A 12,068-nucleotide genomic window follows, 5' to 3' on the forward strand; every position below is an offset into this window, starting at 1 on the left:
TTTCTCAGTGATGTTCTTCCCTGGTTTTGGTATAAAATGTATTAGTAAGTTTTCCATCCTTTTCTATACTTTGGAATAATTTGAGTAGAACTAGTGACAGCTGTTCCCTGAATGTTGGTAAAACTCACCAGTGAAACATCTGGGCCTGGACTTATTTTGGTTGGGAGTTCTTTGATGTCTTGATTAATTTCTTCTTTTGTTATATACCTGTTCATGTTTTCTTCTTCATTCTGTGTAAGTTTAGGTTGGTCATGTTTTTCTAAAAATGTATCAATCCCCTCTAGATTTTCAAAGTTGTTGGAGTACAACTCTTCATAGTATTCTGTTATTATCCTTTTTATTTCTATTGGTTCTGTTGTTACATTACCCATGTGGTTTCTTATGTGTGTTATTTGTGTCCTTTCCCTCTTTTCTTTTGTTACGTTTGCAAATGGTTTGTCAATGTTATTAATCCTTTCAAAGAACCAGTTTCTTGTCCTGTTGATTCTTTCTATAGGTTTTCTGTTTTCTATCTTGTTTATTTCTGCTCTAGTCTTTATTATTTCTTTTCTTTTGGTGACTATAGGTTTACTTTGCTGGTCTGTTTCTAAATGTTGGAGATGTTGTGCTGATGTGTCGATTTTGGTTCTTTCTTCTTTTTGGATGTGTGCATTTACTGCAATAAATTGTCCTCTCAGCTTGTTAAAAGATTTCAACTTGCATTCCATCCACACAACATTTTTTTTTGCAATGCCTTCAGTGCATTTTGAACTTCTTCCTTCTGTACTATTAGTTCCTGATCATATGCAACCTCTTGAAATGATTGCACATCGACCATTTTTTTTGGTGTAGTGACTGTATTCCTGTCATCTTCTTTTTGTGCTTCTTGCATCATTTGATATTTTGCCCATGTTGTTGTTGTTATTGTTTAGTGCCATTGAGTTGGTTTGGACTCATAGTGACCCTGTATAGGATTTCCAAGGAGTGGCTGGTGGATTTGAACCACCAACCTTGCAGTTCAAACTGACTTTGCAGTCCAGTGCTTATCCTACAGTGTCACACCAGGACTCCATAGTATTTCATATTGAGGCTTGAATGTTTCCTCCAGTTCTTTCAGCTTGAGAAGTGCTGAATATGTTATTTCCTTTTGGTTTTCTAATTCCAGATATTTGCACATATCATTATAATACTTTACTTTGTCTTCTCAAACTGAAAACTTTGAAATTTTTTGTTTACATTTTTTTCTTCATCATTTCTTTCATTCACTTTAGCTTCAAAAGCAAGTTTCAGAGTCCCTTCTGATATCCAGTTTGGTCTTTTGGTCTTTTCTTTCTTTCTTATCTTTTTAATGACTTTATGCTTTCTTCTTGTATGATATTCTTGATATCATCCCATGACTCTTATGGTTTTTGGTCATTAGTGTCTAATGAATCAAATATGTTCTTAAAATGGTCGATAAATTCAGGTGGCTTATAGTCAAGGTCATATTTTGACTTTGTGGACTTGCTTGAATTTTCTTCAGCTTCAGCTTGAACTTGCATATGAAAATTAATGCCTGTTTCATAGTCTGCCCCTGTGATATGGAGCTTTTCTATCACAAAGGTAGTCAGTTGGTGAGGTTCACATGTATAGTCACCTTTTTTTTTTTTTCAGTTTTTTTTTTTTAATGTTTTATTGTGAATTATGTGATAGTTTACATGGGAGAACATTGGTTTTACGTTCATTCTATCCTATATCATCTCATTGCCATGGTTACAATCCCCTCCATGCAATCCTTCCCCTGTACCCCCCAGGTCTTCAGCACACAGTCACTCTCCCTCTCTGGATCTAAAGTCTCCAGCTGCTCCATTGCTCCACGTCATCATCTCTGGCTCCATTTCAGGCATCACTGCTTCTCTGGGTAGGGTCCCGCTCTCTGCTCTTCTCCCTTGATGGTCCTAGGGACCTCCGCTCCTAGACTGAAAAGTTAATCACTCCCCTCCTTGCTATAAAACATCTACCTTTACATTTCCAACCCTCACAAACAGTCCTGATAACAATTATTCACTATTGTATCACAAGAGATCCGTCTGCATTTCATTGCATCAGCCCCGGCTGGTCAGATTGAATACTACTCACTGGAGATTCCAACTTCCTCCATGCCCTCTGGATCTAGGTTCCCTCTTGAAAGCTTGTAAGCTAGTCACTTCTTGCCTTTGTAGTCCCCCACCCCCCATTTTGGGTAGCCAATGTCCAAGTTGCCCATCCCTGTCTACTCTGTGTGTGGAGGGTGTGGGAATGATTCTTGCTGTAAGGACTTGTTCCCTCTTTTGAGCTACTGCTTCCATAGGTGTAGGTCAAGTTCATCAAATTGTATGAGAATACTTTTTTTTTCCCCCTCTTCTTTTTACTTCTGGTTGAGCTCTGATCATCCAGTGATTGAAGCCAGGACAAGTGGGTATTATCTGCAAGTGTGGATGTTCTTATGCATATGCCCTCTCTCTTCTTATCAACTGGACACTTCACTCTCCGCTCTAGTCCTCTGTGGCTATGTCACTGACTCTGGGCCCAAGAGTCCCCAGGTCTTGCCACACTGCTGGCCAACCATGTCTTCACCTGGATTCACAGAAGTCTATTGAACATTGTAGGACTTAGCTCACCACTTCATTGCTGTTTTTCCCTCACTTCCCCTTATTGGTGTCCAGCGTGGTCATCTGTATAGTCACCCTTTATGTTGTTTAAAAAAGGTATTTGCAATGAATAAGTCTCTGGTCTTGCAAAATTCTATCATGTGAAATCTATTATAATGAAATGTACAAAGATCTGGATTTAGAAAAGGGAAGAACACGCTTAGCATTTCTCAAGCTGAGAGAACTGAAGAAAAAATTCAAGTCTTGACTTGCAGTATTGAAGGAATGATTCTATGGACAAAATGAGACCTGGTGTGGCGCTCTGGGTTTATACACTGGACTACAAAGTCAGTTTGAAACTCAAGGCCAGTGATTCAAATTCACCAGCTGATCCTTGGACTATACAGGATTGCTATAGTTTGGAACAAACACAAAGGCACTTAACAACAGCAACAGCAATGGGAAAAACATTGAATGATGTAGAAAGCATCAGAAAAAGATAGAAGGAATACACAGAATCACTGTACCAAAAAGAAATGGCTGATGTTCAACCATTTCAAGAGGCAGCATACCATCAAGGGCCAATAATACTTAAGGAAGAAGTCCAAGGTGCATTGAAGACATTGGAAAAGAACAAGGCTCCATGAATTGATGGAATACAAATAGAAATCTTTTAACAAACTGATGTGGCACTGGAGGCACTCACTCATCTATGCCAAGAAATTTAGAAGACAACCACCTGGCCAACTGACTGGAAGAGATCCGTATTTCTGCCCATTCCAAAAACAGGTGACCCAACAGAATACAAAAAGAATTGAGCAATTATCACTAATATCACATGCAGTAAAATTTTGCTAAAGAGGATGCAAAAATGGCTGCAACCGTACATTGATTATTAATGGATGTTTGCAGGTGTTTTTCCTCATTTTGAGTTGTGCTCCATCAGCAAATGAAGGTCCTGAAAACTTTATTTATGTCATTGTATCAATTCTACTTTGAGGAGGCAGCTCTTTCCTGGTTGCATTTTGAGTGTCTTCCAACCTGCAGGGCTTATCTTCTGCCATTATATCTGACAATATTCTACTGCTAATCATGTTTCACCTTCAGGCCCTATCTCTGACAATGTTCTATTGCGATTCATAAGGTTTTCAGTGACTAAATATTCAGAAGTAGTCCACCTATCCTTCTTCCTAGTCTGTCTTAGTCTGAAATATACACTGAAACCTGTACACCATGGTTTTTCAAAATACTGTTGGCACAGCTTCCATGATCACAGCAACATGCAAGCCACCATAGTACAACAAACTAACAGATGAGGAGTAGACCATAGTGGCTACCATTTAAATAATGCATCTTCAATTTTATTTTTCCCTTCCCTGTTTTACCCCTCCAGATCCTCTTTCCTAACCTTTATAATCAATTCTCAAATAAAATACCTACAGGCAAGACTGCTTTTGTGAGAACCAGGATAAGACGATTGCCCAGTGTTCTTATCTGTGTTATTCCACTTACCTTGAGGAATTATGCTTCTATTTTCTGTAGCTGCTTGTTCCAAATGGAAACTACTATATTCTTAGGTAGCGTGCTTGCCTAAGTAGTTGGTCAAGGAATGGGTAGGTGACATAAGGTTGACTAAGTAGAGAGTTTTCCCAAATTTCCTCCATCTTAACTATTGGGATAAAAATAACTTTCCTTCCTAGTCATAGAGAACTGTAAGTATATAGGTTTTGAACTCTCCACAGGTGTGTTGTCACCCACAACTTGAAGAACTTGGTCTGAGAGAAGAAAGCTGACACAAAATTTGAAGGGATGAAATTTGAAGGGATGATATGGATTGCATAAGACTTTGAACCAATCATCCTTAAATCTGACTATAATACCCTTTACTGTCATATGAGTCAAGAACTTCCTTTGTTTAATTTAGTTTCAGTAGATGTTCTGTCACTTGTACCTTAAAGGAGTCCTATATTCTTGTGTTCTATGCAGGAACCAGCATTAGAATTCCCAGTCAATGCACCTCCTACTCAGCCACCATCAGCCTGTCAATGCAGGATTGGTGTTGTTAGGATGCTAAATAAATTTCATCAGAGCTTCCAGACTAAGATGGTGTGTGCAGGGAAGCTAGTTATTTACTATAGCCCTTCTAGCCAAATTTCTCCATTTTGTATTATATTGTAAATCCCATTGGAACCGACTCTGTGGCATTTAACAAAAACAATACCTGTAATTATAGACCCATTTTGAAATGAGTTGCTAAGGAATAAAGATTAAGGTGGGACTAAGGAATAAAGATTACAGTGGAACTAAGAATTAAGGATACGCTCACCTTACTAGAGGGTGTGATTCAAGTCATTACCCTTAGTTTCCCTTGGGGGAATAGTCTGACCCCAATTTATAAGAATGCTTTGGACAAGTTCACTCTCTTGACCTAGATCTTGCATCTGGGTCATTATGTCTGACCTCCATTTCCTGGGACTTTTGACCGATTCACCAGCTTCTGCAGTTTGTGCATTAACAACATGTTATCTGACCTGCTGATTTGGGTTCCTTAGCTCCTGTGACAATTTGGGTGAGAAGATTCCTCCAGACTAATTTCTGAACTACAGGTTTGAGACTCGCTAATCCTGATCTCTGGTAGCATAGTGGTTATGAATCGGGCTGCAAACCTCAGAGTCAGCAGTTCAAAACTACCAGCTGTTCTGTGGGAGAAAAATGAGGCTTTCTGCTCCCATAAGGATTTACAGCCTTGAAAACCCTGTGCAGGGTCGCTATGAGTCAGAACCGACTTCACGACACATAACAACAACAACAACAATCCTGATGTGGCACTATAGGATAAGCACTGGACCACAAGGTCATTTTGAGCTGCAAGGCTGGCAGTTCAAACTTACCAGGTGCTCTTTAGAAACCCTATGAGTCACTATGAGTTGGAACCGATTCCATGGCACTTAACAACAACCACAAGCCTCATAATAGTGCAAAGCATTTCTTTTGACAATTGTGAGTTTTGTGAGATGTTGCAGTGTGTTGCAGAACCCTGGGACTTGAGGGAAGGGAGGAAAGTAATTGATATCAAGGACTATGGAAATAATGGCATGTCAGAAAAGTCAAACAGTTTGTCATATCTTTAACCTCCAACTCATAAGCACCAGCCTTGTGTTGATCTTTCTAAAAGATTTTATTCATGCAGTGTGGTACTATGAATTTACTTGATAGGACTTTTCTATTCAAAGTCTTCTTAATTCCCACCAAGTGATTGACTAGGACCATGTAAATAGTATGTTGTTTGTTGCTGTTAAGTGCCCTCGAGTAGGTTCCAACAAATAGCAACCCTGTGTATAGGGTTTCTGAGGAATGGCTGGTGAGCTTGGACCACCAACCTTGTAGTTCAAACCGACTTTGCAGCCCAGTGCATTAACCCACAGTGCCACACCAGTGTGTACAGGATGGCAAAAGTAACCAATCCTGGATTGGTAATTTTGCCATCTCACTAGGTTTAAAATGCTGTTTTAGAATCAGGTACAGATAATCTCAGGACTATCGAGAAAGAGCCATAAGTGGAGCTTGAGATCGCTACCTGGCAGCTGGTGGCAGCTGGCAGAGATGGCGGCATGGGGAAATAGAGCAGCTGCAGGCTTCCCAGCCCATGTACTGAGTAAAGATGAGTTCCTATGGGCAGGAGGCTGACTTGCAGAATGTGATCTTTGGGCAATTTTACAGACAGATTAAAGGAGCTTTGCAACACTTCCAGAACAGGACAAAGGTTGAGAGGATAAAGGCTAAGAAACTGAAGATAAGAGCAAGGTATGCCTGTAGCATGAATGACTGAGAAGAGGCATTCCTGATAGGAAAACTGATACCTCTTGAAGTTGTTTCTGATGCTGGATTGTATCTTGTTCACTTCCCTAATAAGCCTCATAATTGTCAATATGATTATCTATTATGCAGACATTTCTACAGATTATCAAACCCAGATGTGAAGCAAAGTGCTATGGGAGGGATAGTTGGTGTCTAAAGAGAAGGCTGTAAGGTGGAAGCATGTCTGATCTCTGCCTCATAGGTATGGGCTTTGGGCTGATTTTGAGTTGTGTTTTTCTTACCTCTTGTGAAGCCAGAAGTCAAACATGGCCTCCCTGCTGTTTTTGCAGATGAATTATGGGAAAAAGGCCTGGCGGTGTGTTTCTGAAAATCAACCTATGAAAACTGTGGATCAAAATGATCTGATCTGCAACTGATCTTGGAATTGATGTAGATACAGGCAGCATTATATTCTGTTTGTTGTGCATGGGGTATGATGAGTGGGGGACCAACAGGATGGCAGCTAACAAGAACAACATTTATCCATAGATAAAATTTACTACATGGAACTACATGGTTTGTTTTCTACATAAATTTCATGCCTATCACTAACATCAGTGAGATAATTTTACTTGACAAGTACAGTCATGTCTGAAAAAATTATTGGAAACATACAGAGTTGAAGAGCACTGTGATCTAACATTCCTAATTTATGTGACCTCTTTGAGCCTTACTCTCCCTGCTTGTGTCATCTGTATTCAATGCAGGAAAACAGAAGTCACCTTGGGCTTTCAAGCAGAAGAGATTCAGTACAAGGAATTATTGTTATGTGCCGTGGAGTTGGTTCTGACATAGCGACCTGTATAGGGTTTCCGAGGCTGTAAATCTTTACAAGAGCAGAAAGCCTCATCTTTCTCCCGCAGAACAGCTATAGTTTCGAACTGCTGACTGTGACATTAGCAGCCCAATTTATAACCACTACGCTACCAGAGCTCCTTGTACAAGGAATTAGATGACTCTAAAATTGTGAAAGAACAAGAAAGTGCAAAAAACAGGGGAACTGCAATTAACTGCCAGGTTGCATCGCTGGCACACTGTTATTGCCAATGGTGTATCTGTTGATATCAGATCTGTTTCACAGCCTCAAGGCTAGTGAATAATGGTAGATGCAGAGTCTGGTTGGACCTGCAAAAACTCAAAAATTCCAAAGCTGCCATATTTGGCTCTAACATTTCTGGGAAAATGCCTTCTGTCCCTCTCCTTCATACAAATCTTAAGCATATCTTAATGTTGTTGTTGTTAATTGCCATCAAATTGGTTCTGACGTATAGCGACCCTGTGTAAGGTTTCTAAGGCTTATAAGACTTTGTGGGAGCAGAAAGCCTTATCTTTCAGAGCAGCTGTTGGACTTGAACCTAGAACCTTGTGATTCCCAATCCAGCACTTATTCTATTTAAATCACATCTAGAAATATACTTCCCAAGTTCCCAGTCTCTTTAATATAGAAGAAAGCCTAGAAGAAGGTGAAAATAGATGTTGACTAGGATAAACACTGGATTGTGAACCACAAGAGCCTCAGAAACCTTACATAGCGTCAACGTTGAGCTGTAAGTGCAACTGAACCAGAACTGACTCAATGGCACTGACAAAAACCAGGAGACAGTACATGCCTAACAGGATGTGGGGATGATTAAATAAGATTAAATGACTGGTACAAAGTAGAGATTAAATATATGACAGTACTATTAAACTGGGAAAAAAACCAAAACAAGTAAAGTGACATTGCAATGGTGAAAGACTAGATGCATTATGGACAATTTCCCTTTCACACTCCTATATTGTTGTTGGGTTTCAATTCCAATTCAGAGACACTATAGAACACAGTAGAAATGCCTTATAGGATTTTCTTAGGCATCATCTTTACAGGAGTAGATCATCAAATCTTTTCCCCCGGCATAATAGCTGGTGGGCTTGAACTGCCAGCCGTTCCATTAGTAGCCAAGTGCTTAAGCACAGTACCACCAAGACTCCATTTAACACTCCTACAGAGATTGATAAATCAACTATTTCTATGAACATAAGAAAACTGACCATTTTTGTGCCATTGTTGTTAGGTGCCATTGAGTTGGTACTGACTCGTAGTGACCCTATGCACAACAGAACGAAACACTACCTTGTCCTGGGCTAACCTCACAATTGTTGCCACGCTTGAGCCCATTGATGCTGCCACTTTCCCAACCCCTCGCTGGGTGTCTTCCTCTTTTCCTCTGACTCTCCACCTTACCAAACATGATATCCTTCTCCTGTGACTGGTCCCTCCGGACAAAATGTCTGAAGTATAAGAGATTTTTGTGCCATACATTATATTATTTCTCCATATTATCTTAATCTATATAACAACCATGTGAAATAGCTATTATTGTAAAACTGACTTTGAAGAATATGTGATGCTTTCTGGTTTATATGGTCAGTACATGGCAGAACAGGCTTGGAATCCAGTGATTATTTACTTCAAAATTCGTGGCTTTTCCTCTGTATCATGTGGAATTATTACAAGAGTGCAAGGAACCTCTGGAATATAATGTGGAGGAATCTGGAAGATATTTTAGAGGAAGTAAGATTTAGGTCTGGTCCTTTGAAGAATGCAATAGATGAGTAGAGAACAAACCATGTGATTAGAAAGCACAAAGCTTATCTAGAGAGTGGTGAATGGTTTGGGGCTGCAAGAATTTAGAAGGGCAAGAAAATATGTCCATGACTAAACCTAGAGAGGCCAGTGATACGATCTGTTGCTTGCTCACCATTATATTCTCAGGGCCTAGTACTAAGGAGTTCTGGTAGCAATGTAGTGGTTACCAGTCAGGCTGCTAACTTCAAGGTCAGCAGTTTGAAACTACCAACTGTTCTGCAAGAGAAGGATGAGGCTTTCTGCTTCTATAAAAATTTATAGCCTTGGAAAACCTCTAAAGGGTCGCTATGAGTCAAAATTGACTCCATGGCACATAACCACCATCAGCCTAGTACTTGGCATATTGTGAATTAAGTGAATATTGGTTGAAGAAATTGACTGCAGAAAAGTCTGCAGGTATGGCTCAGATCAAGATTTAAAGGGCTTTGAACTTTATTCTATGGTTGATAGAAAGCCATTGGAGGAGTCCAAAGAGAGCAATCCTATCATTAAATCTTTGACAATTTCCCAGGCAGCTATGAGTAGGAGGTACTGGAGAAGACCCAAAGAGGAAAGGCTGCTAAAGAAATTAAGATGAGAGGTCAAGGAGACTTGAAGTAATGTAGTTACTCTGTTCAAAAGGCATTTTGAAGGTGGAATCAAGAAGATTTGATAAGTGGCTTTAAGGTGGAGACTAAAGGAAATGGGGACTTGAAGACTGTACAGATTTCAAGGCCGAACTACTGTGAGGCTGGTGCTGCCAGTACACAAGGTAATAAACACAGCGGGAAGAATAAAGTAGGAATGCTACATGGACAATGAGACAGCAAAAGATGAGCTCTGCTCTAGTTTGACTTTGAGATGCCTGTAAAAGATTCAAAGGAAAATAGTCAGTAGCAGCCAGCAGCCTCTGCTTTTAGTGTCAGAAATACAGGCAGAGTGTGAATCAACCATGATGATAGATTAAGTCATCGTTCAAATGAGGACATCAGATGAGGAAATGTAGATTGAGTAATACCTGAATTAAGTTTCTGGTTCTGTGTATAGACAGTACTTTAAAAAGTAGTTATAAAATGTAAGCTGTAAGTGGGGAAATTTGCTAAAATCACTCCACCTACTCTTTTCTCAGAAAGATGTTTACCTACGCTTTATTGACTACGCAAAGACTTTCGATTATGTGGATCATGACAAGCTATGGACAACATTGTGAAGTATGAGTATTCCAGAACACTTAATTGTACTCACGAGGAATCTATATCTGGACCAAGAAGCAGTTGTTCAAACAGAGCATGGGAACACTGAATGTTTTAAAATTGGGAAAGGTGTGCGACAATGTTGTATTCTTTCACCATACTTATTCAACCTGTATGCTGAGCAAATAATTCAAGAAGCTGGGTTCTGTGAAGAAAAACATGGCATCAAGATTGGAGGAAGACTCATTAACAACCTGCGATATGCAGATGATACAACCTTGCTTGCTGAAAGTGAAGAGGACTTGAAACATTTACTGATGAAGATCAAAGAGCACAGCCTTCAGTATGGATTACATCTCAATGTCAAGAAAACAAAAATCCTCACCACTGGACCAATAAAGAACATTCTTATCAACGGAGAAGAGATTGAAGTTTTCAAGGACTTCATTCTTCTTGGATCAACTATCAACATTCACGGAAGCAGCAGTCAAGAGATCAGATGACGTATTGCACTGGGCAAATCTGCTGCACAGGAACTTCTTAAAGTGTTGAAGAGCAAAGATGTCAGCTTGAGGACTCAGGTATGCCTGCCCCAAGCCATGGTATTTTCAATAACCTCATATGGATGTGAAATCTGGACAGTGAATAAGGAAGATAGTAGAAGAATTGATGCCTTTGAATTGTGGTGTTGAAGAAGAATACTAAAAGTGCCATGGACTGCCAAAAGAACCAATAGATCTATTTTGGAAGAAGTGCAGCCAGAGTGCTCCTTGGAGGCCAAGATGGCTAAACTTCGTCTCTCATAGTTTGGACATATTGTCAGGAGGGAACAGTCGTTAGAGAAGGATATCATGCTTGGTAAGATGGAGGGTCGGAGGAAAAGAGGAAGACCCCCAACGAGATGGATCGGCCAGGTGGCATCATTGATGGACTCAAGGGTGGCAGTGGTAGTGAGGTTGGCCCAGGATCAGACATTGTTTCGTTCTCTGTGTATGGGGTTGCTATGAGTCAGTTCCAACTCGATGTACCTAACAACAATAATAACAACTCTTTTCTCATAAAAATCAGGGAACAATCTTATAAAGAACTAGATACCAACATACAGTTAATGATATCATGCTGTAGTTGTTACCAAGTGCTGTTGAGTCAATTCCATTCATAGTGACCTTGTATAGGGTTTCTGAGAAACAGCTGGTGGATTTGAAATGTGGACCTTGTGGTAAGCAGTTCAGTGCTTATCCTACATTGCCACACCAGGACTCCAATATGTTCTAGCAATACCTTTCCTGCATAATACCCAATAGACTTGAAAGCAGAGACTCAGAAAGAGACTTGTACACCAATGTTCACTTCAGTACCATCCATCATAGCCCAAATGTGGAAACAACTTAAATGCCTGTCAACAGGTAAATGAATCAATAGGACATAGTACAATTATTCAATTCAATGGAGTACTACTAAGCCAGAAGGAAAAATGAAGTCTTGATACATGATATAGTAAGGATAGAGCTTGAAGACATGCTGAGTGAAATAAGCCAATCACAAAAGGAGAAATATTGAATGACCTCACATAAAAAGATGTTGTTGTTTTCAAGTGCCGTCAAATTGGTTCCAACTCATAGTGACTCTGTATAGGGTTTCCATGGAGTGGTTGGTGAATTTGAACCGCTGACCTTTCTGTTCAAACCAACTAACAGCACCACAACAGGACTCTGTATAAAAAGATAAGAAAAGGCATTTGTAAAAAGACCGAAGTTTATTAGTGGTTACCAGGGAGGGACCACCACTTGCCTGTGGTGGTTTGCATATTGCTATAATGCT

The sequence above is a fragment of the Chrysochloris asiatica genome, unplaced genomic scaffold (assembly GCF_000296735.1).
Source record: "Chrysochloris asiatica unplaced genomic scaffold, ChrAsi1.0 scaffold00002, whole genome shotgun sequence".
In the NCBI taxonomy this organism is placed as follows: Eukaryota; Metazoa; Chordata; class Mammalia; order Afrosoricida; family Chrysochloridae; genus Chrysochloris; species Chrysochloris asiatica.